The sequence below is a fragment of the Macrotis lagotis genome, chromosome 6, assembly GCF_037893015.1.
Source record: "Macrotis lagotis isolate mMagLag1 chromosome 6, bilby.v1.9.chrom.fasta, whole genome shotgun sequence".
Taxonomy (NCBI): Eukaryota; Metazoa; Chordata; class Mammalia; order Peramelemorphia; family Peramelidae; genus Macrotis; species Macrotis lagotis.
The window spans coordinates 147,320,740-147,336,890 of record NC_133663.1 but is presented as its reverse complement, the minus strand read 5'-3'; the positions used below and the strand labels follow the sequence as shown (position 1 = coordinate 147,336,890).

At 37.8% G+C, this 16,151-nt stretch overlaps 1 pseudogene; it reads left to right on the top strand.

Annotated features, from left to right (window-relative positions):
- Positions 1 to 8,828: 8,828 nt before the first annotated feature.
- Positions 8,829 to 9,739, top strand: LOC141491882 (chromatin modification-related protein MEAF6-like; annotated as a pseudogene).
- The last annotated feature ends 6,412 nt before the right edge of the window (positions 9,740 to 16,151 follow it).

Genomic DNA, 16,151 nt, shown 5'->3' with positions numbered 1-16,151 from the left:
GAAAATGGGACTATGGAAAGCATTAACATTTACTACAGTATCCTGTCACAAATAAACACAATAGTATCTTTCCAGATCTCCTTTCAAAGTCTTCATTCTAAATTCTCAGAAACACCATGCTTTTATAATATTTCTTGACAGACTGGAATGCCTACAATAAACACCTAACTTCTCCACTTCCTTATACTTCATTTTGCTACATTGTTGATATGAATGTGTTAGAACTATGAATATATTTTTCAAAGACTACTATTGGTCAAATAATTGAGTAACATTTGATACAAAACAAATAAATGTCACATTGACTTCTGCAGAAAGAAATATTATGGTTCAACCCAAAGGAATACTGGAATAAAATGAACCATATATATCTGTGTGGTAGACAGGGGAAAAATAGGGACAAGAGATGGAGAATTGGAGAAAGTAACAGAGTCATTCTGAACTTCGTTAGCCTGAAAGTCCTTCTTGGGATCAGGACCATGACAATTTTTGCATGAGACTCCATGCTATGCAGCCTTGTTCCACTGCTTCCCCTGGTTGTCCTCACCTACAGTGGCAGGTGGATTTTGAATATATCATTATAGAAAAGAAGCATTTTTCTTAAAGATTTGGTTTTGGTCCAACTTAATCCAGTTTTGAATTCAGATTGCCAGTCTATAATAAATGAGATCATCCAGGCCCTGAACTATATTTCAGATGATTTTTTCTATAGGAGGCATGGTCCTGATGAGCTCAAAAAAAAAGGAATTTGCAGCTGGAGCCAACATCAAGGAGATGTGTGATAGGACTTTTCAATATTTCTACTTGGGCATGTTATTACATGATTGGAACACCGTCACCCAGCTCAAGAGATCAATCATAGCTGTTGTCAACGGATATGCACTTAAGGATGATTTTCCTCAATTTTAGGGAAATAGGGGATATAGTGAGAGCCCTGAATTTGGAGTCAAAAGGTTTGTGTTCAAATCATACCATCATAGATTTAGAACAGGATGGGTACTTAGATGTCATCTAGTTCAACCACTTCATTACAGATGACACATCAGGGTTTTATTCACTCAGGTTCACATGAAGCAAATAGCATAGATGATATATGACTCTGAGCAAGTCATTTAACCCTATTATGCCTCAGTTTCCTTATCTGTGAAACAGAGGTCATAGTAGAACCTGTCAGAGATGTGAAGATTCAATGCTAAGCATGATGACTGACAAATAGTAGGCACTATTTAAAAGTTAGCTATGAATATTATTAAGTAGGCTTTCCAGCTCATTCTACTATACCACCTTAATTCACAGATTTACTGGTTGTATGACTCTGGATAAAGTCTCTTCGCTTTTCTGGGCCTCTGATAGCCTCATCTCTGTAAAGAAAGTACTGGGATTAGATGATCTTTGAAGGCTTTTCCACTTCTATCCTTTTGAACAGTAGGTTTTACCTCATACCTATTGAGTTGGCAAAGATGATAAAATTTGGAAATAGTCAACAATGGTGGAACTGTGGAAAGACAATCACAAAAACATTCAATATTGCAATTGGTCCCTCTGTGAGAAAAATCACCAAACTCTTCATCCCCTTTGAGCCAATGATGTTATACCCTCTGCTAGAACAAAAGACACTAAATATCACGGAATACTCATAATACCGGTAGCAAAATAAATTAGGTACTTGCCCATTGATCAGAAAATGACTGAAATTGTGTGGCATGAATGAAATTGAAAGACTGAATGATAACAAATTAGGAAAATTATGATTTCATAGAAACATGCAAAAGCTTATATCAGAAGTGATGCAGAATGAAGAAATTCTCTTAAAGAAACCTAACTGGGGCAGCTAGGTGGTGAAGTGGATAGAGTACCAACCAGCTGTTGATTGATTCAGCAGGAATTGAGTCAAAATCTGATCTTAGATAATTACTTAACTGAGTGATCTTAGGGAAATCACTTAACACTACTATCTTACAAAAATAAAAAAAAGAAAAGAAACAAATATATCTACCATTTTCATAACGCAAATGATAATATCACAAGAAGTCAGTATAATGAAGATAAATTGTAGTGAATAACCTTAATCCTTAGTCAAAAGAATGGTAACATCCTTCCTTAGTAGTGAAGTGGGGGAACTAAAGGAAGAAAACGTGTCATAGTTTGTTGAGATCCTTGTTTCATGGTCAATTAGGCTTAATTTTTTTGTGTGTAATAAGGTGGGCTTAAATGAGGGGAGGAGAAGCACAATTCTAACAATAAAACTATTTTTATAAAAATTGTTAAAAATTAAATGTTAGATGATTAAACATTGAAAATGTTTAAATGTTTTAAAAAGATATAAAAATGTTAAAAAAAAATTTAAATGGGGGAAGGGGAAGAATGGCTGCATCTCCTGCAAAAACAAAAAAGAAGTATACCTGTGGTTCAGTGGTGGGATTAGGGCCTAAAGTTTTTACTTTTTTGCATTAATTAAAGATTTTATTTGAGTTTTACAATTTTCCCCCCAATCTTACTTCCCTCCCCCCACCCCCCCACCGGAAAGCAATCTGTCAGTCTTTTACTTTGTTTCCATGTTGTACAGTGATCCAAATTGAGTGTGATGAGAGAGAAATCATATCCTTAAGGAAGAAACAAAAAGTGTAAAAGATAACAACATCAGACAATAAGATATCTTTTTTTTTCTAAATTAAAGGGAATAGTCCTTAAACTTTGTTCAAATTCCATGGCTCTTTATCTGGATGTAGATGGTATTCTCCATTGAAGACAGCCCAAAAATTGTCCCTGATTGTTGTGCTGGTGAAATAAGAGTATTCATCAAGGTTGATCATCACCCCCATGTTGCTGTTAGGGTGTACAGTGTTTTTCTGGTTCTCATCTCACTCAGCATCAGTTCATGCAAATCTCTCCAGGCTTCCCTGAATTACCATCCCTCCTTTTTTCTAATAGAACAATAATGTTCCATGACATACATATACCACAGTTTGCTAAGCCATTCCCCAATTGAATGACATTTACTTGATTTCTAATTTTTTGCCACCACAAACAGGGATGCTATGAATATTTTTGTACAAGTGATGCTTTTAGGCTTTTTCATCATCTCTTCAGGGTGTAGACCCAGTAACGGTATTGCTAGATCAAAGAGTATGCTCATTTCTGTTGCCCTTTGGGAGTAGTTCCAGATTTCTCTCCAGAAAGGTTTATGATTTCACAGCTCCAAAAACAGTGTAATAGTGTCCCACATTTCCCACAACCCTTCCAACAATGATCATTATCCTTTCTGGTCATATTGGTCATTTTGAGAGGTGTGAGGTTGTACCTCAAAGAAGCTTTAATTTGCATTTCTCTAATGATTAATGATTTAGAATAATTTTTCATATGGCTCTGGATTGCTTTTATCTCCTCATCTGTAAATTGCCTTTGCATATCCTTTGACTGTTTGTCAATTGGGGAATGGCTTTTTTTAAAAAAAATATGACTCAGATCTCTGTATGTTTTAAAAATGAGTCCTTTGTCAGAATCATTAACTGTAAAGATTGTTTCCCAGTTTACTACATTTCTTTTGATCTTGATTACAGTAGTTTTATCTGTGCAAAAGTTTTTAAATTTAATGTAATCAAAATCATTGTTTTTGGTGATGTTCTCTGTTTCTTCCTTAGTCATAAACTGCTCCCCTTCTCATAGATCTGACAGGTAAACTAGTACTTGATCTTCTAATTTTCTTATAATATTTTTTTATGTCTAAATCCTGTATCCATTTGGATCTTATCTTGGTAATGGGTGTGAGGTGTTGGTCTAATCTAAGTTTCTTCCATACTAACTTCCAATTTTCTCAGCAGTGTTTATCAGAGAGAGTTTTTATCCAAATAACTGGACTCTTTGGGTTTATCAAATAGTAGATTACTATAATCATTTCTTGCTATTGCACCCTAGTCTATTCCACTGGTCTACAATTCTATTTCTTAGCCAATACCAGACAGTTTTGATGACTGATGCTTTATTATATCATTTTATATCAGGTAGGGCTAAGCCCCCTTCTTTTGAATTTTTTTTCATTAAATCCCTGGAAATTCTTGAATTTTATTTCTCCATATGAATTTACTTACAACTTTTTCTAACTCAAAAGTAATTTTTTGGAATTTTGATTGATAGATAGGGAACAAAACAGGTAGTTTACTTTTGGTAGAATTTTGCTTTTAATTATATTAGCTCTACCTATCCATGAACATCTGATATTTGCACACTAATTTAAATCTCATTTAATTAGTGTGACAAGTGTTTTATAATTGTTTTCAAAAAGTTTCTGAGTCTGTCTTGGTAAATAGACTCCCAGGTGATTTATATTGTCTGATGTTACTTTGATTGTTTCTCAATGACAATGTTAGTGGACTATAAGCAGTTTGAGTCCCTGTTATACTAGAAAGTTTTTGACAATGGACTCAGCAATTGGCATGAATCTATTGTTTAAACTTCAGACTAACAATAGTAACATATTTCTTAAATATTGATAATTTTTTGGTCTTTGGAACTCTGAAAGTATGTTTATTAAAATCTAGAACTGCTATGTATTGAGAAAGTTAAAAAATTTTGAAACTACAAAATATGAGGCTAATAATTATTGTCTAACTGGAAACTAATTCTACCACTTTGGATTAATATAGCTTTATTATTTATTAGGCTCAAAATAGTTCAACATGCAGATGTGAATGACACTAGAGAAGGGTTGGTCATTTTTTTTATTCTTTCTCCTACACTTTCTTTTTATATCTTTTTCCTCTCCAAGATGGTCTGTGGTCTACAGCCCTGATACCTTGTGACTTGACATAATTGAAAGAACTCTGAATATCTAATTGTAGGAAGCCTGAGTTATTTTCCAGCTACTTCTATACATGATAATTTAAAGATAGTATATAAACATTCTATGGTTAAAAGTTTATAAAAACAGAGAGTAATCAAAGAGGAAATAGCAGTGCAACCAACTCTTAGGAAATATACTCATTGAATTATGACAAAGATGCAAAAATCTTTTTTTTTAAAAAAGTGTGTAAGGGGCAGCAAGGAGACACAATGAATAGAGCATCAGTCCTGGAGTTAGGAGGACCTGAGTTCAAGTTCAGTCTCAGACACTTAATTTTACTTAGCTGTGTGACTTTCGTCAAGTTACTTAATCCATTGCCTTATAAAAAAAGAAAGCTCTGTAAGAGAGGGTCTGGGAGGATGGAGGAGTAAACCAGAAAACTTTCAGCTTTCCAAATTTCTTTTTTAGAAAAAGAAAGAGAGAAGCTAGGTGATACAGCGATAGAACACTGGCCTTGGAGTCAAGAGGACATGAGTTCAAATATGGCCTTAGACACTCAATAATTACTAGCATTGTGACCTTAACCCCTTTGCCTTGTAAAAAAATAGTAAATATAAAATATAAAACCCAAGAGAAATATAGAATAAATGTTAAGGATAAATTAAGAAATATAGAAAACTATGTATGTATATATGTATGTATTTATATTATATATATATATATATATATATATATATATATATATATATATATATATGAAAATATTTTCAGTTGTTTTATGACAGTCATTTTTTTTGGTGGGGGTTGTCTGGAAGAAAAGCCCAGGTTGATCTGAATATGAAGGAGTGTGTTAGATTAAAATAAAATACAAAGGGAAAGATAAGAAAAGTAATTACCTTAAACTAATGAGGTATAAAAGGAAAAGATACAGAAGAATCTAGTTAGGGTGAAAGTAGATATTTATATACCTCACTATCATTAGAAATGGATTAAAGGGGAAACAAATATATATATATATATATATATATATATATATATATATATATATATATAAAATGTAGATAAGAACAAAGGGGTAGGGTGGGAGGAGGGATTAAGGAAATGCTTCTTTGAGGGATGGATCAGTTAAGGAATAAGAGGGCAAGGTAGATTTTAGGCAGTGAAATAAAAGAATAGGGAAGAAGTATTGTATGGAAAAGTAGGAAGGAAGAAAACATATAGCAAGCAATTGGAGCTAAGAATGTGATGTTAATGTATTTGCCTGTAATGTGCAAACTGCTACCAGATCAAAAATTTTAAGTCCTTTGTGCATTGCTTTCAGGAAATCCTGTAAGATTGAGATACACAGTCATAAACAAAAAAGGCAGAAGTATAATTCACTATGGAAAAATAAATCAGGTATAGTAATAAAGATCTCAGAGAGAGTTAAAGCTAAAAGATTTAATCAAAAGAGAAAAATAGGACCCTTATAAGTCAACCATTTTATTCAATATTGTTTTAGACCACTTAAAATTACTGAATCTATAAAATAGATGAAATTGTATCTGTCAAATCTGACACATGAACTATACAAGCATAAACATAAAACACTTTTGTAAACACATAAAGTTAGAACTATATAATTAAATGAGTATTTACTATTAATGAGTAGGTAAAGCCAATATAAAAAATGATAATTTTTACCTATATGTAATGGCATCCTAATTAAATGTGTAAATATTTATTTCACTGTAAGAAAAAAAAAAAACAAAAGTCTATTTGGAAGAAGACAGGGTCAGAAACTTCAGAGATCAGTTCAACAGATTCAGTAGTTCAGAGTTTAAGCCAAATAATAAAATGAGAGCACTGTTGAAATAAAAATGCATAATTTTGACTATTGTAAATTAAAGTTTTGTAGGATAAATAAAAATATGCAGCTTAGAAGAGAAGTAATGCAGAAAATTGGGGAAAGTTTTCATGAACAATTTATCAGAAGGAATATGATTGGGTTGCTGTAAGAAATGATGACTTTTAAAAGTGTGTAAAGACTTGGATTTATGAAGGAGGATACTGTCCAACTTTCATAGAAATAGATAATAGACAAGATGGAGGCAGAGCCAAGATGGTGACAGAAGAGGATCATCTCTTAGGAGCTCTCTCTCAAAACATATAAACTGAGGACTCTAACTAAATTTTCAAGAGACAGAATCCACAGAGGGATCCAGTGAGGCAGTTCTCCAACCCAAGGTAACCTGGAAAAGACCAGAAAGGCTCCGTTCCATGGGGTTGGAGGGGTGGCCTGCCAGAGGGGTGGCCTGCAAGAGGGAAGGAACTTCAGCCTCCCAGAGGAAGCCCCAGGGTGCTGGGAGCCACAGGTCATGACAACTAGGGCAGTTTCCTCACCTACACCCTGGGGATCACCAAGCACAACTTGGGGGATCAGCAGGTTACCACTGCCAGAGCAAGCATGTGAAGCCAAGCCTTCAGAGCACTCAGCAAGTAGTTTGGCTGTGGCAGCCCAGATCCAGGAAACAGAAGCAGGCAGAGCTGGTAAGCAGGAGCCCTCAGCACATGAGTGCTGAGCCTAGGGAGGGGAGTAGAGAGAGACTGCTGAGCTCTGCCCTCTGTCCCTGGAACAGGACTCTAGAGTTATGACCAAATTCAGATCCTAATCACAGTCTAGGCACCCATAGAAGAGCAACACCTTCCCACCTCAGCACCGTGGCAGAGAGGTGGTCATTCACAGACCAGGAGGGAAGACAGAGCCTCACACACTGAGATCCTTGTAGGGGTATTCCAAAAATACTCTAAAGCTCAGGAAGTACCCCAAAACTAGGTACAGAGAAATGAGTAAGCAGAGAAAAAAGAGGAAAACCATTAAGAAATACTTTGCCTGTGATCCCAAGAAGGATAAAATCACTGAATCTGAAGATGAGGAAGTACAACCTCCTGCATCTAAAGACTCCAAGTAAAACAGAAATTGGGCTCAGGTTGTGAAAGAACTCAAAAAAGACTTTGAAAATCAAGTGAGGGAGACAGAAGGAAAAATGAGGAAAAGAAATGAGAGAGATGCAGGAAAAAACATGAAAATGAAGTCAGCAGCTTAGTCAAGGAGATCCAAAAACATGCTGAAGAAAATAACATGTTAAAAACTAGTATAAGTCAAATGCATATAATAGTTCAAAGAGTTATTGAGGAGAAGAATGGTTTAAAACACAGAATTGGCCAAATGGAGATAAGAAAGCTCTCTGAGGAAAACAAATCCTTCAGATGCAGATTGGAACTGAGGGAGGCTGCTGATTTTACGAGAAAACAGGACACAATACTTCAAAACCAAAAGAATAAAAAATTAGAAGAAAATGTGAAACATCTCATTGACAAAGCAACTGATATGGAAAACAGATTTAGCAAAGATAACTTAAAAATTATTGGAATACTTGAAAGTCATGATCAGAAAAAGAGCCTTGACATCATTTTCAAAGAATTACTACAGGAAAATTATCCTGATATCCCAGAAGCAGAGGGCAAAATAGAAATTGAAAGAATTCACTGATCTCCCCAAGAAAGAGATTCAAGAAAAACAAACACCAGCTATATTATAGCCAACTTCCAGAACTCCCAAGTCAAAGAGAAAATATTAGGAGCAGCCAGAAGGACACAGTTCATATATTGTGGAGCTGCAGTAAGCATCACACAGGACTTAGCAAGAACTACATTAAAAGCTCATAGGGCTTGGAAGATCATATTCCAGAAGGCAAAAGAGCTTAAAATGTAACTGAGAATCCACTACCCAGCAAAACTGAATGTCCTCTTCCAGGGAAAAAGATGGACTTTCAATGAACCAGGGGAATTTCAAATGTTCCTGTTGAAATGGCCAGAGCTGAAGAGAAGGTATGATTTTCAAATACAAGTCTCAGGTGAAGCATATATAGTGGAGGAAAAGGGGAAAATATGACGGATTAAATGATGATGAACTGCATGTATTCCTGTATAGAAAAATGATACTGGGCCTGGCTCACCCGCCCTCCCTCTCGCTCCCGCCTCCCTCCTCGCAACTCCTCGGCCCAACATGGCAATGCACTCCAAGATGGAGCTGCCGCAGATCCCGGACACCCGACTGAGCTGGTGAAGCACAAGCTGGAGCTGGCGGAGATGTTGGCAAACTTGGAGAGACAGATCTATGCTTTTGAAGGGAGCTACCTGGAAGATACCCAGATGTATGGCAATATTATTTGGGGCTGGGACTGCTATCTGATAAATCAAAAAAACTCCAAAAGCAAAAATGATCATAGCAACTGAAAATTTAAGGAAGCTGAACGACTCTTCGGTAAATCCTCTGTTACTTCATCAGGGGCAGTCAGTGCATTGGCTGGAGTTCAGGACCAACTCATTGAAAAAAGGGAACCAGAGAGTGACACATCTCCAGACTTTCACAATCAGGAGAATGAGCCCAGCCAAGAGGACACAAAGGATCTGGATGTGTCTGTGCAGGGGGTGAAACCCCAGAAGGCTGCTTCCTCCACCTCTTCAGGGAGTCATTGCAGCAGCCATATAAAGAGGAAGAATAAAAATCGACACAGGTATGTATATTAGGTTAGGCTGTGAAGTTTTTTTTTAAAAAAACTGAAAAACGTCATGGAGGATTGATCTAAAGCTAAACAAAAAACCAAGAGCCGATTATTAGAAGACCCATTTGTACAGAAGCTTAGAGGCTATAGAGTCCTGCCCTCATACAACTTCACCAAGATAAAGACCCTTCCACTGAGTGGCCATTAATGTCTATGCCCCCAGCCCCAGTGCCTGCCTCGAGGCAGAATGCGTTCTAAAGAGGGGTCAAAGACAGTCCTTTCTGTAAACTAGAGCAAACCATTTACCTCGTGTCATTTGAGCAACTGAACTGCAGGAAGACCAAGGCATGGTGCAGTCCTAGATTGCCTCCTTTCTTCACTTCTTCCCAGCACTGGTTGCTCTGGCCCTGGCTGCGTCAGATTCATCTGTGTCGCGAGATGTCTTGTTTTGTTTAGGTTTGTTTCTTCCCTTGATGCTGAACCTAGCACCCATTTGTGTTTTGTCCTATGAAGGCTGTAAATAACAGGCATTTCCTTCTTCTTCCAAAAAAATGATACTGATAATACTCATGTGAACATTCTCATTTAATAGAGCAGGTAGAAGGAACTTTTACAGATGAAGCACAGGAGAGAGCTGAACTTGAAGATATAATGTGTTGTAAAAATGGAGTCAATAGATAAAAGGGAAATGTAATGGGAGAAAGAAAAAGGAGAAGAGGAATAGGTTAAGATATTTCATATAATAAGATTTTTCTTTATTACAATGAGTTATTGCAACGATATAGAAGGGGGAAGGCAAGGGGGAATCAGGAAACACTTGCTCTCATCAGAGGTGGTTAGGAGAGCAAACAGCATATATACTCAATGGGGTATAGACATTTGGAGTAAGAAGGAGAGAAAGGGAACAGGGGAAAGGGGAGGATGTGAGTGATGGAGGAGAGGATGGACCATAGGGGGAGAATGATCAGATATAACACATTTTCTTTTTTACTTCTTGCAAGGGGGTGGGATTGGCTGGACTCTCCACGGCCATAGGATTGGGTGAATGCTAGGTCTAAGGGGTGGTATGTGGGCTTAGGGCCTCTTGGCCCCGGGGCAGAGGATCTGTCTGCTGGCCCCCTCAGCTACCCTATAGTACAGACAGGAAAGAGAAAATATGGTACATAGTAGTGGAGAAGTACAAATGGAGGGAGTTGAGATCAGCAAAGGCAAGGGTGGAAAAATATGGAAGTAACTTTTGTGTTGGACTTATCATGAACAATGTTATCCACCCATGATAGAGCTGGTGGTGTTAGAACACAGACTGAAGCACATTTTTTTATGATTATTATTATTATTTCGGGGGGTGCTGCAGGGAAAATGGGGCTTGGTGGCCTGCCTGGGGTTGCACAGCTGGATGATTGTTGAGTGACTGGGGCCAGATTTGGGCTCTGGTGCTCCTGGGTCCAGGGCAGGTGCTTCGTCCACTGTGCCACCTGGCCATAACAACAATTACTATTATTTTTTATTTTAATTTTTTTCTCTCCCCTTTACTTTATCACTCATGTGGGTCTATATTTTGGGGGAAGCGGCTATTATGTTTACTCTTAAAGAAGAACATTTTAGTAAGGTATAAAAAACATTACTTGTACAAAATAAGAGTAAATAAATAAATAAAAAGAAATTTTTAAAAAGTAGTAGATGATAGAGATAAGCATAGAACAGACTTATGTGGATATGATTATGCATATCTGTATATCACTGTAAATAGATTTGCATGTAAATGTATATGAAAGCCTGTTCATATGTATGTTTATCTATAATTTGTCTTTAAATGTAATTACATATATATATATATGTATATGTATATATAATCGATTTACCTATCTATCTAATCTCTGCTCTTAAGTGTAACCTTCTTTGATTGAGTTGAAAGGAGAAGAAAAATGCATCAAGAAAAAAGTGCACAGCAGAGGAAAAAAGAAAACCTCAAGGAAGCAAAGAAAATCTGGGTAGCTTTGAATAAGATGAATAGTATTTATTCTATTGGCTTTATTGAAATGGAAATTTATTTGTGTTACATCCTCTCCTTTATTATTCTCTGTACATGCTGATGGTATTTTTCCCCTCTTCTTATTTTGTATCTAAGTTCAAAATTTTTTAAAAATGCAATAAGAGGTGGCTAGGTGGCACAGTGGATAGGTCACCGGCTCTGGAGTCAGGAGTACCTGAGTTCAAATTCGGTCTCAGACACTTAATAATTACCTAGCTGTGTGGCCTTGGGCAAGCCACTTAACCCAATTGCCTTGCAAAAAAACTAAAAATAAAAGTGCAAGAAAATATTGCTTGATCAACTTTTCCCCTTTGGGTTCTGTTCTCTGATTTATAACATAAACATTTTTAACTATATAGATTTTATGCTGCCCTCAGTTCTGTCAATTTTACATATAAAATTCTGCTATTTTTTGAAGAAATAAGAATCAATTCCTATGGGAATGAAAAAGAGAAGGGAGAAGAAAAAAGAATAATCTGCTCTGGATTGTGGAGAAAGATGCAAAATAAGACTTTTATCTATCCTTTAAACTATTGTGTTTTTCCCTACTTAAGTACAAAGCTTTATTTTTATCTCTAATTTCTTCTTAGATACATTCATCCCTATTCTCTAGTATTTCATAACCCTTTCGTATTCTGACATTCTCTTATATTTTGTTACTTAATCTCCTTACCTTTTTTGTTCCCCCACCAAAATATCATATCATTTGTGCCTTCATCTAAGTTACTGACAAAAATGTAAAAAAAGTGTTTAGCACCACACACTGATTCCCAATACAATACAATCCTCTTACCCTGCCAACATTGAGATATTAAAAGCTACTCTGTTAGACTAGTCATCCAGTTTGTTTTCTCTCCTTATTGTATCACTTTAAAATTTTATATCTATCCATTTTATCTATAAGAATAATATGAGAATCTTAATCAAAATCTTTACTAAAATCTCGTTATGCTGTTTCTACATCTTTATTATCAGCCGATGGCTTAGTAATTCAAACAAAAAAGGGTAATGACCAGTTCTTTAAATAATTCTTGTGATTTAATGAAATCATGCTGACTTCTGCTTCCTTTTATAGTTTCTTTTATTTGGCTTCATGTTCCACTGGAATTTAAGTTCCTTTAGGCAAGAGCTCTTTCTTGATTTAATTTTTATCTCCTCTACAGAGCACAATACCTGGCAACTAATAAGTATTTACTAAATACTCTATATTGTATTGTCTTAAATAATATCTCAATATGATGTGGGGACTAGGACAAAGAATCAAGATAAAGAATTATGACTGTAGAATAGTAATAAACATTACTGTGTAAACTCTCTCTCTCTCTCTCTCTCTCTCTCTCTCTCTCTCTATATATATATATATATATATATATATATATATATATATAACTTAAGAAAGGCCACGGGGTCCGGGAGGGAAGGGCTGGGGCGGGGCCGCAGGGCGCGGGGCGCGGTCTCGGAGTGGGCGGGCCCGTGCTCCCGGGCGTGGTCACAAGGGGGCAGTGACCACCCTGGTGGCTGGCAGCTCCTCTCGGGGTCCCCGACCCAGCCCCCCCAATCCTCCCCCTAATGGAGCGGCCTGGAGCCCCGGGGCGAGCGCTGGCCCCTGCAGCCCCGCCTCCGCTGGCCCTACTAGCCCAGCTCCAAGTCCACTTTCCATCACTTACTTTGATGGGCAGAGCCCAGGACCGAAGTGCCCCGGGTGGGCCCGGTCGAGGCGCACTGTCAGATGTGGGAGCCCACGCTCGGGCCGCAGCTTGGAAGAGGGGGCTCGCCCACCTCAGTTTCCTCTCCTGGCGCCGCCTCCTGGGAAGGGCTGAGGCCTGGGTACCCGGCCCGCCGGGACAACTAGCGGCGGGGTGGCAGAGGCATCCTGCCCGAGAGCCTGCCAGCTGGAGGGCGCAGAGGGAGGCCGGACTCTGCACCAAGAGCTTTAACCCAAACAGAGCCCCAGATTTGGTCCTGAGCAGGGAAATACTTCCTTTATTGAGTTGTTGTGTAAAGCCGTCATTGTAATCATTCAGTCCTGTGTGCAATTGGATTTTTCTTGGCAAGAGAAATGCAAATTAAAATTTAGGTCAGATGGGCGAAGAAAAAAAATATAACTATTTCAACATTTTAAATTACTCAATTACATTAAATATTGAACATAAATATATATTTTTTCAGTGAACTGAGTGTCAAATCCAGAGTGAGGAAGACACATTTGCCTGAGTTCAAATCTGTTCTCAGACATTGAAAAAGTCATTTAATCTTATTGCCTCAATTTTCTCATCTTGAAAATGAACTGGAGGGGCAGAGCCAAGATGGTAACAGGAGAAGAGCCTCTTTTAGGTACTTTCTCTCTATAAAATTTCAAATCCCATAAAATAATGACTCTAAATTTGAGACAGAAATTTCCATTGAAGCAGTTCTCCAGAACAAGGTAACCTAGGAAATAGTGGAAATGCTCTGCTCCACTGAGTTAGAAGGGCGGCCTTGGCCCACCAGATTGAAGGAACTTCAGCCTCCTGGAGGCAGCCCAGGGTGCTGGAAGCCTGGCTCACAAAAGCAGGGGCAATTTCCTGACCTATACCCAGGGGAGCACCAGTGGGGGAACCTCACCAGAGGGAGCACGTGTAGCCCAGCCCTCAGGGCACTCAGAGAGCAGCATGGCCTCTGCAGCCTAGTTCAAGAAAACTGAAGCAGGCAGAGTCAGTAAGCAGGAGGCCCCGGCAACTGAGCTTTGAGTGCTCAGCCTACCAGTGGTAGGGGAATGGCGAGAGACTTCCGACGTCTTTCCTCTGTACCCGGAAAAGGATTCTGGGGCTCTGAACACATTCAAATCCTGATCTCATTCTAGTCCCCCCATAGAACAACAGGGTGCCCCCCACCTCAGCCCTGTGGCAGAGAGGTGATCTTGTGGTCAGTCACAGACCAGGAGTGAAGACAGAGCCTCATACACTGAGATACTTGTGAGGGAGTGTCCCAAAAATACCGAAAAGCTCAGGAAGCACCCCAAAACAAGACACAGGTTAGGGAAATGAATAAACAGAGAAAAAAGAGGAACACCATTGAGAAATACATTGTCTATGATCCCAAGAAGGATCAAAATACTCAGTCTGAAGATGAAGTATTAAAAGCTCCTGCATCTAAAGACTGCAAGAAAAATGGAAATTGGACTCAGGCTATGACAGAGCTCACAAAAGATTTTGAAAATCAAGTAAGGGAGATAGAAGAAAAATTGGGAAAATAAGTGATGCAGATGCAGGAAAAATATGAAAAAGAAGTCAAGGAGATCCAAAAAATGCTGAAGAAAATAATATGCTAAAAACCAGCATAGGTCAAATGGATTAAATGGCTCAAAAAGTTATTGAGGAAAAGAATGCCTTAAAAAGCAAAATTGGCCAGATGGAAAAAAGAGATAAGAAAGCTCTCTGATGAAAGCAAATCGTTCAGATCTAGAATGGAACTAAAGGAAACTGCTGACTTTATGAGAAGTCAAGATATAATAGTTCATATCCAAAAGAATGAAAAATTAGAAGAAAATATGAAACATCTCATTGAAAAAACAACTGATCTGGAAAACAGATTCAGGAAAGATAGTTTTAAAATTATTGGAATATCTGAAAATCATGATCAGGAAAAGAATCTTGACCTCAATTTTTTTATATTTTTGCAAGGAAAACAGGGTTAAGTGGCTTGCCCAAGACCACACAGCTAGGTAAATCTTAAGTGTCTGAGACAGGATTTGAACCCAGGTACTCCTGACTCCAGGGCCAGTGCTTTATCCACTACACCACCTAGCCACCCTTCTTGACCTCAATTTTAAAGTATTCCTACAGGAAGACTGTCCAGATATCCTAGAAGCAGAGGGCAAAACAGAAATTGAGAGAATCCACTGATCTCCTCCAGGAAGAAATCCAAAAATACCCCCAAGAATATTATAGCTGAGTTCCAGAACTCCCAAGTAAAAGAGAAAATATTACAAGCAGCCAGAAGGACACAATTTAAATATCATGGACTGCAATCAAAATCACAGAGGACTTAGCAGCAAATACATTAAGGGCTTGTAGGGCTTGGAATATAATATTCCGGAAGGCAAAAGAGCTCAGAATGCAACCAAAAATCGATTACCTGGCAAAACTGAACATCCTCTTCCAGGGAAAAATATGGACTTTCAATGAACCAGGGGACTTTCAAATCTTAATGTTAAAATGGCCAGAGCTGAATGGAAGGTTTGATCTTCAAATACAGGAATCAGTTGAAGCATAGAGAGTGGAGGAGAAGGGTAAAATATGAGGGACTTAATGATGATGAACTGCATATATTCCTGCATGGAAAAATGATTCTGATAAAACTCATAAGAAACTTCTCATTTAACAGAGCAGTTAGAAGGAGCTTTTAGAGATGAAGTACAGGAGAGAGCTGATTTTGAAGATATAATATATTGTAAAAATGGAATCAATGGCTAAAAAGGAAATGCATTGGGAGGAAGATAAAGGAAAGGTGGAATAGGCTAAGATATTTCATATAATAAGATTTTTTATTACAATGAGCTATTGCAATGATAGGGAAGGTGAGGGAGAATGAGGGAAACTTTGCTCTCATCAGAGGTGGCTCACAGAGGAAACAGCATATATACTCAATGGGGTATAGGCATCTAGAGTAAGAAGGAGAGGAGGGGGATGGGGAAATGGGGGATGTGAATGATGGAGGAAAAGTTGGACTTTTTGGGGGAGAGTGGTCAAATATAACATATTTTCTTTTTTACTTCTTTCATCGGGCTGGTATTGGATGGCCTGTCTGGGGC